Raw genomic sequence first — 17,718 nt, forward strand, 5'->3', positions numbered from 1 at the left:
CTGAAGGTAATGGTTTCATTTCGACCGTAAAAGCTGAGAAACTGTAAATACTTATCCACGGCAGGTTACGCCACAGGAAATTTTTTTATGCTTATTCAGCAAAGCTAGAACCTTAAACCACTTACGCTAAGAGTACAATAATATCATTAATTTAAAATAGTCCGCTCTGAAGCAACAGCAAAAAATTGACTCTAAGCACTATGGGACTTAACATCTGAGGTCAACAGTCCCGCAGACTACTTAAACATAACAAACCTAAGGACATCACCCACATCCCTGCCCGAGGCAGTATTTGAACCTGCGACCGTAGCAGCAGCGCCGTTCCGGAATGAAGCGCCTAGAACCGCTCGGTCACAGCGGTCTGCCAGCAACAGCACCGCAGTGAAATAGTCTGCATATGGCACTGTAAACTGTAATTTTATTAATAATGACATGTAAACATCAGATGATTTAAGTTTTGATAATGTACACAGAACAGGAATACGCCTCCCTTCTTATGATTACACCACACGATAACAAATGCAGTGAAACATAACAACCACAGCATAATGGAGCAGCAGATTCGTCAGGCGAAACTCCACTGCTCGACATGCCCAAACACTGTTAGTTTAACGGACCAAATATCAAGCCCTCGTCGTTGATTGGCTATCGTTTTATGGACGTAAATATCATTCCGACCTATAGTTATCCAGAATTTTTTTCGGAAGTAGATATATTTTTCCCTAAATATGCATATTCTCCGTCATACTGTGTGTGAGATATTACTGCCAATAAAATGGCAGTCCAAACCGTTATCCAAAGTGGCATCAACTGAGGTTGGTAGTAACCGAAACCAATTAAATCGATTGAAACAGCACGCTAGTGACAGTGGAGAGACATTAATATACTGACGAACATTCACAATGAAAAGCTTCGTGAACTACGCGACCATGTCTTCTGGGTACTTCACAAGCTTCAGCAGGCGGTGTGTATTAACAGGGACACCGAAACACCCGTAAATACAAGTACTCAAGCAGCGGATGAATAGCGATGCTACATGGCGATCTGCCTTGTCAAACTGCCCCCTTCCCATCTCCAGTGGCAGCCCACACCGCATCAACTGTGCTTCCCAATCGCTGCTTCAATACTGGTTATTCTTCTTGCTTTCCTGCCCGTGTTAATTCATGTTCCTAAACCCAATACAGCTATAGACAAATCCTGAAACAATTTGTCGTACGAGCATATAAAATTTAATTGAAAATAACTCTTTTGTTTGTAATGAGAAAACATACTGACGCTATGGCTGAGGGCACCACATGGAACAAGCGATGAGTAGTTTTTATTTGAGTTGTTGCAACTTACAAAAACAGAAGAAATAAAGACCAGGACGAACTATCAGAGAGAAATATCTGGTAAATTCTCGTACCCATTTTCACCAATATTTAGTAAAGCATTCTTCGTATTCTCCACATGTCGTATCTTTTATTTAAAATAGTTATGTTGAAAATAGAGTTTAATGGTAAGAATTCAAAGCATTGTTTTGTATTTTCATCCGTGATTTAGGTGATAGTCTTTTGTAACTAGAACAATCAATCGGTATTTAGCCCTCATTTCCTCTGGTTTACCATTGATGAATAGATCGAGATAATAATTTTTTTCAGACGATGAAAACGTCAAAATCTGTCTCAAAATAATTATGAAGTGGGACTAGTTTCAAGGCCTTATAGTCATGTCTTCAGGCAACTAAATGTTGACCTTTAAATATACAATATCCTTAAAACTCCGTAAGGGTGAATGATGATGATGTTCTTCAGTGTTGCTGCTGATTGACATTTTTCCACTGATTATGTTAGTCTGTCTAAAAATGGATTCACGTTGTACCAAAGGCAATCTAATATAAAGTTTTAAGATAGAAGATTTAAATTTTGCCACTAACTCCTGTATAATCAGAATCTGCTACATTTATACTTACTCTTTCTAGGTAATTTGTAATAGATTGTAAACTTCACTCTTAAGCTGCGAGCACAAGAACAGGAAGAATTATTACGCTAAACGGTGGGTGGTTGTTAGATATTAGCATCTATCGTCGACTACATAAGGACAGCAAATTTTAGTATATTTGCAGACAACCTTGTAGGTTGGGCAACCGTAGCTATGAGGATTCATCTTGGGTATCAATATAGATTGGAGAAGCGATCGCTATAGTGCGATTTGTTTTGAACCCATCCACTATATTGGAATCTGGCATATTTTAATCCATGACATACTGTCTTCTAGTGGCGTTTTGTTTTGACGGACAACGAATATTGGATAAAGAGATCCCGAACTTCTCAGCTCTAATGTTTTAATCATATGTTACTAAAGAACGAAATACAGCTGATGCGGTTACAATTACCGAATATATATAGTCGTTTTTATGAAGAATTACATAGTGACCACTTCCCCCTTAATAGGAGGGTGGTGGGCGTACTGTGATGGGCGTCGTCGCAATAGCATCCCGTGTTCCTAGATGAGATAAGTAAATTCCCATTCCAATTGATTAAAACCAAACAAGATAGAATCAAATGTTGTTAAGTATTCTGATAGATCGATTTGCACGAATTTGAATGAAAACACTTTGAACTTTCGTAGCGTAGAACAAGCCGATAATTACCTTGTTGAGAACAAATTTGCGATTGCAGTAATCGGTGGGATCTGAGTTCTTATTTCTCTGTTCTTTCTTACAAGGGGTGTGACTCAATGGCATGTCACATACCTTCAGAAAATACGTCCCAAGATTTGAACTTAAATTCGACTCTAACTTTATTTTCTTCAAAAATGCATTTCTCGCTACTAGCAGTCATCATTTTGCATCATGTGAACTTCGGTCAACGTCACTAATTTTTCAGCGCAAATAACAAAGCTCATTCACTACTTTTGCTTTTAGTGCGTCATTTCGTCAGCTAATTCGCTCGCCATTACCTATTTTAATTGGGCTATACTCCATTACGTTTGTTTTATTGTTGTCGATGTACTCCTTTCAGTCTCATTTTCAGACAGTATCCATTTCCTTCTATTGCTCTTTCTAGCCCTTTACGTCTTCAGCAGAATTACAATGTCATCATAAAACGTCAACGTTGTTGTTACTACTCTCTGAACTAACATTTCCATTCTAAATTTCTTCTTGGTTTCCTTTACAGAGTGCTAGAAGTTCAGAATGAATAACATGTAGGATAGGTTACACCACTCATTACTGCCTTTCCAGTTACTTCTGTCTTTGTCTTGTGTCACTTAATGTAGCATTTGTTATGAGCCACCCGAAAAACATGCGATCCCTTGTGTGCTGTCATTCTCATAAGCTATGGCTGCAAGGTTGCTGATAGTATTTGACGCTCAGACTTACTGTCCTGCTGTTACCAAGAAGAGGTTTTATGTTCTTATGGTTGCCGCAAATGAATTATTTTCTACCTAATATTCCACCTTTCGCATTTGTGCTAGAAATCACGCTAAATGTACCTAGTCTTGAATACAGCTCAGCAACTTTACAGCAATACATGGAAGTCTACACAGCTCGACCGGGAAATGTGCCGACATAGTCCATGCATTTGCAATGAACATTGTGTCCGGATTGTGGAGTAGTTAAACCAATTGCCCAGTAAGCAGGAGATTCGGGGTTCGAGTCTGAGTCGTGACTTGGTGCGTTGCTCTTGGCGGAATAGTTTCTTTGACAAAACTACGCACTTTGCCGCGTCCTGGTTGGCTAGCGCCCTCTATTTATCCCCGCGGGGTAGCCGTGCGGTCAATGGCTTCTTGTCACGGTTTGCTCGGCTGCGCCCGTCGGGGGTTCGAGTCCTCTTTCGGGCTTGGGTGCGTGTGTTGTCCTTAGCGTAAGTTAGATTAAGTAGTGCGTAAGCCTAGGGATCGATGACCTCAGCAGTTTGGTCCCATAGTCCTTACCACAACTTTCCTAATTTTCCCTCTATTTAGGACGGCCGCGGCTCGCGAGGTTAGACGGTCGGGGGCAGGTCGGAGACTCGGTCGGCGGCAGTAACAGAGGGAAGACTGCGAACGGAGCATCGCGAGCAGTCAGTCAGCGATTGGTGTACTGCGAGGGCGCACGATGTTTACATTCCGGCGTCTGGGTCTGGCGGCGAGCGGAAGTGGAGTGCGGAAGCAGAGTCGTGTCTATCTCGAATCCTGAGAAGAGCGCGGGAGTTTTCCCTGGCGTGCATGTTAACAGCGAGCTCCTGAACTAACTTTATATTGTGAGCCATTTTGTGGTGGGACTTTTGGATGTGATTGCTCCGTGTGGCCACTTTCATCTTCGCTAGTCATTCCTTAAACCACTGTGACTTGCGTCCGGTATACTATGTATTGCAAGTTATTGTGACTGGGCTGTGCTCTGGTTTCGTTGCATTTATCTTCAATTACAAGTGCGGCCGGTACTCGGTGATTCCTTTTTTTATTATTATTGTTATTATGTTAAGTGGTCAATGTTTTGAAACAAAATTTTATCTCTGCATAAAACTTTAGCCGTTAATTTAAATAGGAAATAACAACTTCTTCCTTGTTGGCAACAATAATAGTATCAATTTTAAGCTGTCAAACGGTGCTTTGGATCTAAGGTTGCGCGCAGATTGCTTGGTCATTATCACCTAGAGGTAGTTGTGGTTTATAAATTTATGAAGTGAAATTTCACGTCATTGGAGACTGTTTAACGAACTACTGCTTTAATAATAACTGCCGTTGTCACACCATAACGTTTAACATCTTTTCCTGCACGTGGTGCGACGCAGTGCTCGGCTGTTGGTTTTAGTATTTTAGAGAATTGTGTATTAATACTGGGTTTGTGTGTTCTAGAAGCCGTTATTGGTGTGCACAGACCCTCATGCCTGTCATTGTCACTTGAACTCTCGAGCACGGAATTCAGACGCGCGGCCGATGTGAACGCCGAACGTCGAGAATGTGCTGATTGCTGTGTGGATCTTTCGGGCTATCATAAAATCATATTGCCGATTGTTTTCCATAACAGTTAATTCAGTATTTATGACATCTTGCTGTTTGAGTATTTTTGAAACCTAACAGCTTTTATACAAATTGTTGTTTTTCATATTCACAAAGCCTGATAATGACTTAAGTTCACAACTAGTGAGCTCAGCTCTGTAGTTATGTTAAAGTTATATTTGAGTGAAGTAATATTTTATTAGTTCAAAGTTGGGGCCATAAGGCTGTTTCTCTTCTAAATTTTTTGAATTATTCTCATTGCTTTTATACAATTGAATAATCGGCGTAGATCACAACTATTTGCAAACGCTAAGTAATCATTGTGTTGTTCTGTTTTAATTATTGTGGTGAAAATAAAGTTTTGTTCCCTCAGATGGGGTCAGCATTCCACTTCAGCAGCTCATGTGCCCTGCTTACCAACCCTATACCTTACCAGAGTCCAGCCCGGCACACATTTTTGATCGTCGCCGACGATTCTGCATAAAGTCCCGGAGCTGAGACTACGGCGCAGTTGGTGTTCTTGGGGACGGGATACCCTATTCCGGCAGTTAATGACAAATGGGAACCTACTAAAAGCTTTTGTAGTACTGAATTGGAGCAACTACAGTTTTACGAAAAATATTCACCAATGTTCCAGATAAAATAAATTTTTTATATGTGTATGAGTATATTTGTGAGAGTACACCTGAGCTGTCGACATACCCCTGTGGATGGGAGAGTAATCCACATCGGTTAGACAGCAATCAGATAGCTCGCATGCATTTAATAAAAGGTATCGACCAACAACTAACTATTAGATGAAACGTATTCGCAATTGCGAATATGAGCAGTATAGTGCAACTACAATGAAAATTTGTGTCAGTTCGGTACTTGAACCTGGCTTCCTACTTATTTTGAGAGGTCACCTTACCGATAGAGTATCTGATCAATCTTAACGGCCAGAATCAAATTTCCATATATTGTCCACCACGCGCTTACAAACCTTACTCGTACATCCATTATGTGCACTTCTGCACAGTGGAGACAGTTCAGCTGAAAGTCACTTTTTCAGCGTTGGAGGATAAATATGATATTGCATTGCTGTGTTGCTCAGAAGTACGATGCCAGACAAGCCTGAAGGAATTTTGCCCAGTGCTTCTGAACAACGCAGGCACTGCAATATCGTAAATAACTAGTAGGACACGGTGGTCCTAGGAAATTAGAGACATGGCTGTTGCACCTCATAAGAGATAGCAAAGAGTGTGATCATCTAATTACAACGAGAAAAAAAATCTATTTAATCACTGTGTATTACAAAGTGCTGCGGAATCTCGGCCTTTGGTGTTTGTGCACTAAACTTTCCAATGCCTCCAGGACGTCTGTGGCAGCATAGCGCCCTCTGCCCACTTTTTGGACAGGGCGCCGGCTCGGTCTATAACAGCAAGAAGCTGGCGGCAACCTTATTTTGGCGAAAACTGCTAGTTTCCCACGGAAGGATTCACTGACTGCGATCTGCTCACAACACGACGCTGAGACCACACCAGTAGTTCTCCGTCCCAGCGCAAAAAACGCAAAGCTTTTCTCACTAGCACAGAGGTGCAGTACTCAAAAATAGTAACCATGAAATATTGTCAGGCAATGAAACAATATCGCTTAGCGGTTTGTGACAGTAATTTCACAAACTTTACATTTTGATTTAACGTTCATGGTGAACCTTTCGTGTTAGGCTGATGCAGATTAAGTGTATGGAATAGCACGCTGATTAAATTCGTGGCATCACATGATGCTTCTGCACATAGGAGACGCTTTCTTATTATAACTTCCTGCATTAATGCAACTAGTTTTGACATTCTTTCACGCTTGGTAAAATTATTTCTTGTACTGGCGGCTCGCATGAACCAGAACGCGGCATTTTGCGAATTAGTTTGAAGTTCATACCCACGTGGATGAGGATATCCACCCAGTGTCTCACCGTTCTTATAAAATGCTTATATAACTCTCTCTCAACTAGAAGAAAGCCATTTCCTTGTTTTAGTAACACATCGTTTGGATTTGCAGCTCCTTGTGTTGACCGTGTTTGCAGTTAACAGGTGAGAAGGTGCCTGTAGTAAAAAAGACACAAGGGATCCGGAAAAATCATGCACACCAAGTGTAAAGATATTAACAAAAAGAAACAGACTATCTTTTGAACTAAACATCCACATAATTTTGTAACCATTTATTAAAAATGTTCACATTACAGAATAAATAAAACGGAAACCCACTGATGATGGCACAGTGGTGCTGAAACATGGTTGGGTACTGGGAAAAAACGGTGTTTTGCATAACTGGCGGACTTCACATCCTACAATTTTAGTAACACAGCTCGGTCATGTTCAAGAATGGAGTACTTGCTGCTACTTCCCAGCGCTATGTAATATCTCAGAGTTCAGCAAGATGGTGCTGAAGCAAATGTGCTATTTTACAAAAAGCTTTAGATTGTTGCTAATTTTTGCCGATTTCTGCCGACTGCGGGTTAGAGTGTATCGCAACTGACTGAGAAAGCAAAAATCGCTTGGTCGATATCTAATGCACTTGCTCCTCCAGTCCTGCTGCTTCTACGTTTCGATTGGTATCGCCTGATATGAATATAAAAATGAATTAGCGAATAGGCTTCCTGTGGCTGATTAACAGATTTACAGAGGTCGTTAGTCCTTGTGTTTATAGCTACTTATATTGTGTTCAATCTATGTGGAACCCTCCTCTAAAGTAATGTGTAGCCTGTCAATAGTCATCGGCTGCACTGCTGAAGCAAATGGTTTCTTAAGACCACTTCTTTGTTTTAGGCACTTTATTGCTATTCTAGGATGAATGCAACAAAAATCTTAATGTTCTCTGCTAATGACTTTACTAACCATTTAGAACATGTAAGTCTGGGTACCAAAACTCACATGTGCTGTGCTTTATTTTCATTGAACTTACTTACAAAATCAAAACTTTTTAAATATGGGTAGAAAAAATTGCTGAAAGGTAGTTTTTCGGTGGGTGAGGGCGGTCAGTTTTAATAAGTCTGCCAGGGACACAAGATCTCCTCGGTATGATTCTGTGTTTGCCAAGGAATAGTTATTGTTCTTTTGCCAAATTAAAGATGAAAAGTAAAATTATTAAAATAAAAACAAGTGGTTATTAACTACTCGCATTTTCTTGTGACACTTGTTGTATTTTCTAGCAGCACACTCATGTTATCTTGCTATATACAAATACAGGGTGATAATTTAGAACCTTGAGCCACTTGAACAAAAAGTATTGCATGATCACTCATTAAGGCTATTTCACACAGCATACCACAAAGAAGAATAAAAATATGCTCACTGACCAAAAAGGCTCTAACAGAAAAGCGGTGTGTGTTTGTATGTGTGTGAGTGTGTGTATGTATATTTAAAACAGAGTAAACACGTACAAACACACACGCATGCATACACCAAACACACACACACACACAAACAAATACGCACGCATGTGCATGCGCCTGAGCGCATGCACACACAGACACATGAATATCACTAGCGGCTCTTCTAGCACGGCATCTACTCACCTTCCTCATCTTTCTGCTTTCTTATCTGACTCCTCTGCAAGCCGCTGCAGTTCTCATAATCACCTCAATTAATCTAGCAGCAAGGTCAAGCGCAGTGAACAACATGTAAATTTATGTCGACTAAACGGGAAAATTGTGTCATACAGATGACTGAAAATCGGAACTGGAAAAATAAAAATAGCAAGAGACAATTCAACGTTAAATTATTATCCTGAAAGTGTAAATTGTGTGAATAGTAAGATAACATAAATATTCCACACTTAGTGCAATGTATTTTAGATCCTTTGCAGTGGATGTGGAGGGCGTATGCCGGTACAGTGTGGGATGCTGTGAGGGCAGTCTGTTAAATATTCCTTAGTAGTCAACATTAGCGACGGGAGAACCATTCTGTACCAGCTCGGAGTCTTACAACTATCACAAGTTCCTTCGCTCCAAGATGGCTCTGAGCACTATGAGACTTAATATCTGAGGTCATCAGTCCCCGAGGCTTAGAACTACTTAACATAACTAACCTAAGAACATCACACATATCCATGACCGAGGCAGGATTCGAACCTGCGAAAGTAGCAACAGCGCGTAGTTCCGGGATGAAGCGCCTAGAACCACTCGGCCACAACAGTCGTTTTTCACTCCAAGAAAAATGACAATTACTACTGTGTTTATAATAGATACAACAAAATATGTGATGTTACACAACTATGCGAGGTGTTTGGGATACAAATGCAGGTCCGTGCGGTAGCGTTCTCGCTTCCCACGACCGGCTTCCCGGGTTCGATTCCCGGCGGGGTCAGGGATTTTCTCTGCCTCGTGATCACGGGGTGTTGTGTGATGTCCTTACGTTAGTTAGGTTTAAGTAGTTCTAAGTTCTAGGGGACTGATGACCATAGATGTTAAGTCCCAAATTGCTCAGAGCCATTTTCTTTTATAAATGCATATATTTTCATTGTTGAATAAGGACAGTATACTTCACAACATTATATCACTATTTACTTCATCTGCAGATTAATAATTATAGTTGAAAAAAAATTTTTTTTTCGTGCCTACAGATGAAAAATTTTATTTATTCTATACTGTTTCGGTACTGGTTACCATCCTAACAAGAGATAATAATGTACATGAGCCGTGAATATACTTCCAATTTTTTTTTCTTAAAGAATTTATTTTATTCACTGGCGATTCATCAAGAACATTGACACATTTAATCACTCTAGGTGAGCGTAGAAGTAGTTGCCAGGAAGTAACTGATGGAAGATTACTTTTAACAGATGTGAATTTATTCCTAAAAACTTATAAGCAGAAAAGCACACTCGAAATATCAAGTTACAGTTTTATTTAGAGGCAAAGAACAATATTAACAGTAGGAGCCTTCGGGCTGAGAAGCTTGCCTGCTCCCTTTCAACACGGCCGTAGTCATGACCGCTTACAACAACCTCTGAAAGAGTACACTGGTGCAAATCTGCAACACACCAGATTACTTTAAACAAAATTTTTAGCAACTCACACAAACATGTAAACTATGCTCCCCGTAAGAGGAATCGAAATGGTACAACCCTCAAATTACACTCCTGGAAATTGAAATAAGAACACCGTGAATTCATTGTCCCAGGAAGGGGAAACTTTATTGACACATTCCTGGGGTCAGATACATCACATGATCACACTGACAGAACCACAGGCACATAGACGCAGGCAACAGAGCATGCACAATGTCGGCACTAGTACAGTGTATATCCACCTTTCGCAGCAATGCAGGCTGCTATTCTCCCATGGAGACGATCGTAGAGATGCTGGATGTAGTCCTGTGGAACGGCTTGCCATGCCATTTCCACCTGGCGCCTCAGTTGGACCAGCGTTCATGCTGGACGTGCAGACCGCGTGAGACGACGCTTCATCCAGTCCCAAACATGCTCAATGGGGGACAGATCCGGAGATCTTGCTCGCCAGGGTAGTTGACTTACACCTTCTAGAGCACGTTGGGTGGCACGGGATACATGCGGACGTGCATTGTCCTGTTGGAACAGCAAGTTCCCTTGCCGGTCTAGGAATGGTAGAACGATGGGTTCGATGACGGTTTGGATGTACCGTGCACTATTCAGTGTCCCCTCGACGATAACCAGTGGTATACGGCCAGTGTAGGAGATCGCTCCCCACACCATGATGCCGGGTGTTGGCCCTGTGTGCCTCGGTCGTATACAGTCCTGATTGTGGCTCTCACCTGCACGGCGCCAAACACGCATACGACCATCATTGGCACCAAGGCAGAAGCGACTCTCATCGCTGAAGACGACACGTCTCCATTCGTCCCTCTATTCACGCCTGTCGCGACACCACTTAAGGCGGGCTGCACGATGTTGGGGCGTGAGCGGAAGATGGCCTAACGGTGTGCGGGACTGTAGCCCAGCTTCATGGAGACGGTTGCGAATGGTCCTCGCCGATACCCCAGGAGCAACAGTGTCCCTAATTTGCTGGGAAGTGGCGGTGCGGTCCCCTACGGCACTGCGTAGGATCCTACGGTCTTGGCGTGCATCCGTGCGTCGCTGCGGTCCGGTCCCAGGTCGACGGGCACGTGCACCTTCCGCCGACCACTGGCGACAACATCGATGTACTGTGGAGACCTCACGCCCCACGTGTTGAGCAATTCGGCGGTACGTCCACCCGGCCTCCCGCATGCCCACTATACGCCCTCGCTCAATGTCCGTCAACTGCACATACGGTTCACGTCCACGCTGTCGCGGCATGCTACCAGTGTTAAAGACTGCGATGGAGCTCCGTATGTCACGGCAAACTGGCTGACACTGACGGCGGCGGTGCACAAATGCTGCGCAGCTAGCGCCATTCGACGGCCAACACCGCGGTTCCTGGTATGTCCGCTGTGCCGTGCGTGTGATCATTGCTTGTACAGCCCTCTCGCAGTGTCCGGAGCAAGTATGGTGGGTCTGACACACCGGTGTCAATGTGTTCTTTTTTCCATTTCCCGGAGTGTATTTGCTACCGAAAGTACAATTTCTTTTTTTTTTTTTTTAAGGACTCTTGTGGTGGAAGGGTGGCAAGCTTATAACCTAAAATGACTATTTAAATAAAACCCATAAAATGGAGACTTACATAAAATGTACAACATGCTCTACATTAGACATATACCACCTCGCAAGATGATAAGCAAGATAGAAACATATTTCAATAATTCGGCCTTTAAGCAATAAATTCGTCAACACGGAATCCGAAAAGCATGACAGAGGCAGCTATCAATGTATGTCAGTTTGACAGAGGGGGGGGGGATTACTAAGCATACCGAACTGCAGATTGCTCTAAACCTCCCCAATTCCACAAGGGAAAACGGACCACCCAAATCACAAATAACCACCATCCCACGGGTGTGCAAACGGAGAAGAATGGTGGGACGACCCCAAAACACAGCGGCTCGTGACCTCACTAAGAACACAAGTAGAATTTAACATGTAAATGAAACAACATATCTCCAATCACTTAACTTCTAATAAACTGCGATTTCTGGCGAAGACCTGGGCCAGCACCCCCAACGCTCTCCCGAACCGTCCGCTGCCAGCCGCTTCAACGGATGCAGGAAGGCGCGCCGATCTCCCGACGCACGGTGTCGCAGCTCGCCCCGGCCAGCCCTATGTCGTGGTTTCGCTCCTGTTGCTCTCTTGTCTACCGCGAAGCCACTACCCCTTTCTATACGGCGCTGCCCACTGGACTCAAGTGGGGACTTCAAATGCGCCGACGCTCAAGGCGGACAAGTCATCTCGTGTCTCAGTGCGCGACCAACCAACAGACCAATCCAACTGCCAATGACCGTTGCCCGAGAAACTCGAGCAGACTGGCGGCCTAACGCGCAGACTCAGACGCAGGAACTCAGCCCCGACCGGGCGACCACTAGGTGAGTTCTGTTACTGGCGGAGTGGCAAGACTCTCATTTTCTGGCCTTAAGGTCTGATCCAAACGACAGACATACTAGCACTCCAACGACAGACAGACACTAACTGCCTATAGCGAATAAATAAAATTGTACAGCCCTCCACACAAAAAATTATTTTCTCCAAATACTTATCGACTCTACATCATCAGCTGGAGAAAAAAAACTTTGTTAATAATTATAGCTATTGCGAGTAGCATGATACTACTTTGGTTAGTACCTCCAAGCAAGAGCTAGCCATTAATGCTTATTTTCCCCGGGGCAGCGGATCAGACGTTGAAGTGTAAACGCATAGGCACAAAACAGTAGGTCTGTACGGGCAGTCTGTAGTCCACTTAGTGGCGCAGGTACGATCGTGCAGAAAACATCCGACAGTAAATTATGTGGCTTTCTTATGGGAATACTGTTCGACACAGAGATAAAGACAACTAATGCATTGAAGTGAATACGTATTCATTTTCTGGCCTTAAGGTCTGATCCAAACGACAGACATACTAGCACTCCAACGACAGACAGACACTAACTGCCGTACAAATGCAAACAACAGACAGACCAGCAACTGGTGACGCGAGACTGACCTAGCCTCACTCCGACTGACCCCCTTACGAGTTTTTTTTTTCCTTTATTGTATTTCAATTCCCCATCGGGGCGGGCTGGCAGCAGCATATGCGCTGCTCTCCAGCCGAAAGACATAGTACAAAACAATAGAAGAGATTTAAAAATATACAAAGGAAAAAATATGATGAACAAAGATATAAAAAAGGGGGAACATCATTGAAGGCACCCCTTACGAGCTCATAGCGCCCCTGAAATTTCCGCTTTCCCAACAGAGGGAGACACCAAAGCTGCGATTACCACAGCGGCGCCACCGCCAGAAACGGAGGGCGACTGCTTCACACAACGCGCTGCAGCGCGCTCTTGCCAACAGCATTTTTTTTTTTTTTTTACCACGGCTCAGTACATCAATTGGTCAAAGATTTACTCTGACAAATATGGCAACACCAAGTGTAACAAATGATACACTATCACCACAATTCTTTAATTTACACTGTAGTAGATTTCCACGAAGTATGGTAAAATGCACTCACTTAATCTTGACAACGAATAGCCATCAGAAACTCAGTCAGACCATGTCCAATTACTGTGATAATTCGTCGCAAGTTACACCTGATGCTGCAATATTTAGCGGAGACGTATTTTTGACCAGTTGATGTACATTATTATCTCATGTGAAGATCGGAGCCAATACCGAAACCGATAGCGAATAAATAAAATTGTACAGCCCTTCACACAAAAAATTATTTTCTCCAAATACTTATCGACTCTACATCATCAGCTGGAGAAAAATAACTTTGTTAATAATTATAGCTATTGCGAGTAGCATGACACTACTTTGGTTAGTACCTCCAAGCAAGAGCTAGCCATTAATGCTTATTTTCCCCGGGACAGCGGATCAGACGTTGAAGTGTAAACGCATAGGCACAAAACAGTAGGTCTGTACGGGCAGTCTGTAGTCCACTTAGTGGCGCAGGTACGGTCGTGCAGAAAACATCCGACAGTAAATTATGTGGCTTTCTTATGGGAATACTGTTCGACACAGAGATAAAGACAACTAATGCATTGAAGTGAATACGTATTCAGGCACCAACGATCACAATATCTGCACTTATAACTAAAGTACAGCCGCGCGGCTACCACGCCTTAAGCGCCTTGTCGCGGTCCATGCGGCTCACCCCGTCGGAGGTCCGAGGCCTCCCTCAAGCATGGATGTGTGTGTTGTCCACAGCGTAAGTTAATTTCAGTTAGATTAAGTAGTATATAGGCTTAGGGACCGATGACCTTAGCAGTTTCGTCCGATAAGACCCTACCACAAATTGCAAAACGTAAACTAAAGCAACTATACTGCCGACGTTTCGACTGTCGGCCTGAAGACAACTGCTCCAAAGACTACAGGTGTCAGTGATAGCTGATTTGGTCTTTTATAAGTTAAACATACTGGATAAAAAACAGTAGTGAATATTCACTTGTGAAAGAGGGGTAATATTTATTTCCATGTACTTGTTAAACTTAATTTAAGTTGCGACAGAGAAACAATGGCAGCAAACATTAACAATAATTTGTTTATATCAGAACGTTTGCATTACTTTGTCCAGCCTACGTAGAAATAATTTTACGCATATATAGGGTGAAAAGTATTTAAACTGACAAACTGTGGGAGGTTGTAGGGGACATCAAAAGAAATATCTTTCCCTAATGTCTATTTGTGCTACGAGGATTATTTAAAGCGGTGGAGGCCGTTTAACGCTCTTCAGTTGTTAGAGGCCGTATTATGATCTTCAGTGGTTAGAGGGTGTGTTACGCTCTTCAGTTGTAGGGAACTGCTGTCCACCAGTGTAGTAGTGGATTGTCTCTATTTACTAATGAAGTGATAAACCTGGAGTGAGTACACTGGTATGGTAGGTGCGTACTATGTAGCTCACCACAACGGACGAGCTGCACAGCGGGTTTATCAACAACAATATCCTAACAATACGTCCATTGCTGCTGTGTACCAACGCCTGCGTGAGACCGGGTCATTTAGTAGATTACCTGGACAGTGACGCCGTCGCACGGTAAGAACGCTGCAATTTGAGGAGGCTGTCTTGCAGCATGTGGAGCGGGATCCTTCAATCAGCACTCGTGCAATTTCACGTAACATCGAGACGAATGAGACAAATGCAAGAACAGTCCTTCGAGAACAATTGTTACTTCCATTTCACTTACAGCGTGTCCACAAACCTGGAACCAGTTGATTATCCACACAGAGCACAGTTTTCGCAGTGGTACTTGGAACAGTGTGAAATGCATCCTACATTTCCATCCTCTGTGTTGTTTACCGATGAAGCAACGTTCGGGAGAGATGGAGTCTTCAATATGCACAGTTCGCATGTTTGGAGTGAGGATAACCGACGTGCAACAGTCACTACATCAAGTGCGGTTCTTCGTTAATTTGTGGGTCGGCGTTGTTGGAGACTTTAATTGGGCCGTATCTGCTACCTAGGCCATTAAATGGCAGGCACTGTTACAATTTTCTCGCCAGAGCATTGCCAGAATTGCTGCAAGACGTCCGGCTCCGTACGAGATAACGCATGTGGTTCCATCATGACGGGGCACCGGCACATTTCAGTCGTCGTGTGCGTCGATTTCTGGACCGACGGTTCCCAGAAACGGGGACTGGCAGAGGTGGTCCTTTACCATGGCCTGCTCGATCCCCAGATATGCCCCTCTGGACTTTTTGTATGGGGAGAGATGCGCAACTCCTGTTGCATCAGAAGAGAATGTGGTTACCCAGATAGCAGCAGCAGCAGGAACAATTCAGGATACTCCTGGGGTTTTTGCCCGTGTCAGATACAACATGATGCGACGGTGTAACCTTTGTTTACGTGTGAATGGAAGCATTTCTGATAATCTACTGTAATTGAAATTGGGTTGTTTTGATGTGTTGTCTTTTGGTCATAAAAAAGGAAAAGTGTTTGTTCGTTTGATTAATTTGGCGCCAGAGAAATCTTCCTCTAGCGGTTTAAATACTCCTCGTAGAAATAAATGACATTAGAGAACAATATTTGTTTTGATGTCCCTACAAACTGCCAGAGTTTGTCGGTTTAAATAGTTTTCACCCTGCATACGTGGAGAGGGAAAGGGCGGATTCTCGTAGGGGTATCCAAATCTTCGTTTGATATTGCGAGGAGGCGTCGGGCCGACTTTTTGTGGGCCAGCAGGAGAGCGATGGCTTGCACGGCAGCGGCGCGCCGACGCCTGCTGCCGAGTGGAATCCGATGGCGCGGGGCGGATCGCGGCGGCGGTGCCGGCGCCCTGCTTCCGCGACGAAAGAAACGCGCAGCCGGCAACACCTGCCGTGCCGCCGGGCCGGGCCGGGACCTCGCAGCTCGTAACGCGGCGCCCAAGTTCGCGCGCAAATAGTTATTGCTTTTCTTCGGCAAGTGCATTCAGGGCACCGTATTTCAGGCGCCGCGCCAGCGCAGTATCGCCCAACAGTCGTCTAATAATGTTCCGCCCGGTTTGTTTCCTCCTGACCTCTTTGCTCTCTCCCGCTCTTTTTCCGCTGACGCTCCCTTCTGAAAGAACGCTGCCGGAACACGGAACCCGTTCACTGCTAGCGGTGTCGACCGGTCTTCGTTTTCCTACATCTGGATCAGCTGAATAACATTAGTATCAGTTACCCTCACTATGGTCCATATTATGGAGATGGTTTAATATTAAACCAGAATGACGCTCGATTTTGCAAACCATATTCACGACTTTTTCAATAAATAACGAACAAATTACATATATGACTTTAGTCTTTTATTGTACACCCTTAAGATTGTATTAAACATTTTTAAGTAAAAATCTTGCACCCAAATTTAAAAATCGGGTCTTAAATTTGACATAGAAGTCAATGATTTCAACAAGAAAGTCGTCATAAAAACTGAAACGTCCCCTTAGAAAAATTATATATGACTGTGCTTAAACTGACACACAATATTTTTTTTAGCGCAACGCAGTCTGACTCAATAATCCCTACAAAAGAATGGCCCTGACTAACATTAACCTACACCTTTCACAAATCACTTACCTCACAAAATCCTTCGTTACTCGAACTACTGCAATACGGCGAGCGCCACTACTGGTAGCTAAATAAAAGATTCAAACTATGGAAGGCACTAACTACTGATAGGCATAGTTAGCAAATGAAATATTTTAAAAGAGAACAAACAATGTATTTACCTTAATAGTCATAATATATATAGCAGTTCATGACATCCATTCTTACAAATGTACTGTTTCTGATGGACACACCTCCAGATTATCCATTCTCAAAAATCCGCCATCTGACATCCCCACATCCACCACTGCTGGCAGCTCACCTCCAACTGCGCAACGCTACGCGGTGTTAACATCCAGCTGCCCAACACTACAATGGTAGACAACAATGCAAACTAGCCACAGACTGCACACAGCACAGCCAGTGATTTTCATACAGAGCGCTACGTGGCGTTACCAATAAGAAAACCTAAACAGCCTACTTACATTGCCCCCATGTTCCCCACAAAAAATATTACAAATTGTTTTGGGCACTGGCCAGTACATATTTGTTAAAAAATTTTCACAATTGCAATAACAAAGAAATCAAATGCACACGCTTATTGACACAATGTCGGTCAAAAGCTAAAATTTTCTCACAGTCCATAAAGACAGTCCTGATCATTCTCAAAGTAAATTGCAGTTTTTT

The sequence above is a fragment of the Schistocerca americana genome, chromosome 1, assembly GCF_021461395.2.
Source record: "Schistocerca americana isolate TAMUIC-IGC-003095 chromosome 1, iqSchAmer2.1, whole genome shotgun sequence".
Taxonomy (NCBI): Eukaryota; Metazoa; Arthropoda; class Insecta; order Orthoptera; family Acrididae; genus Schistocerca; species Schistocerca americana.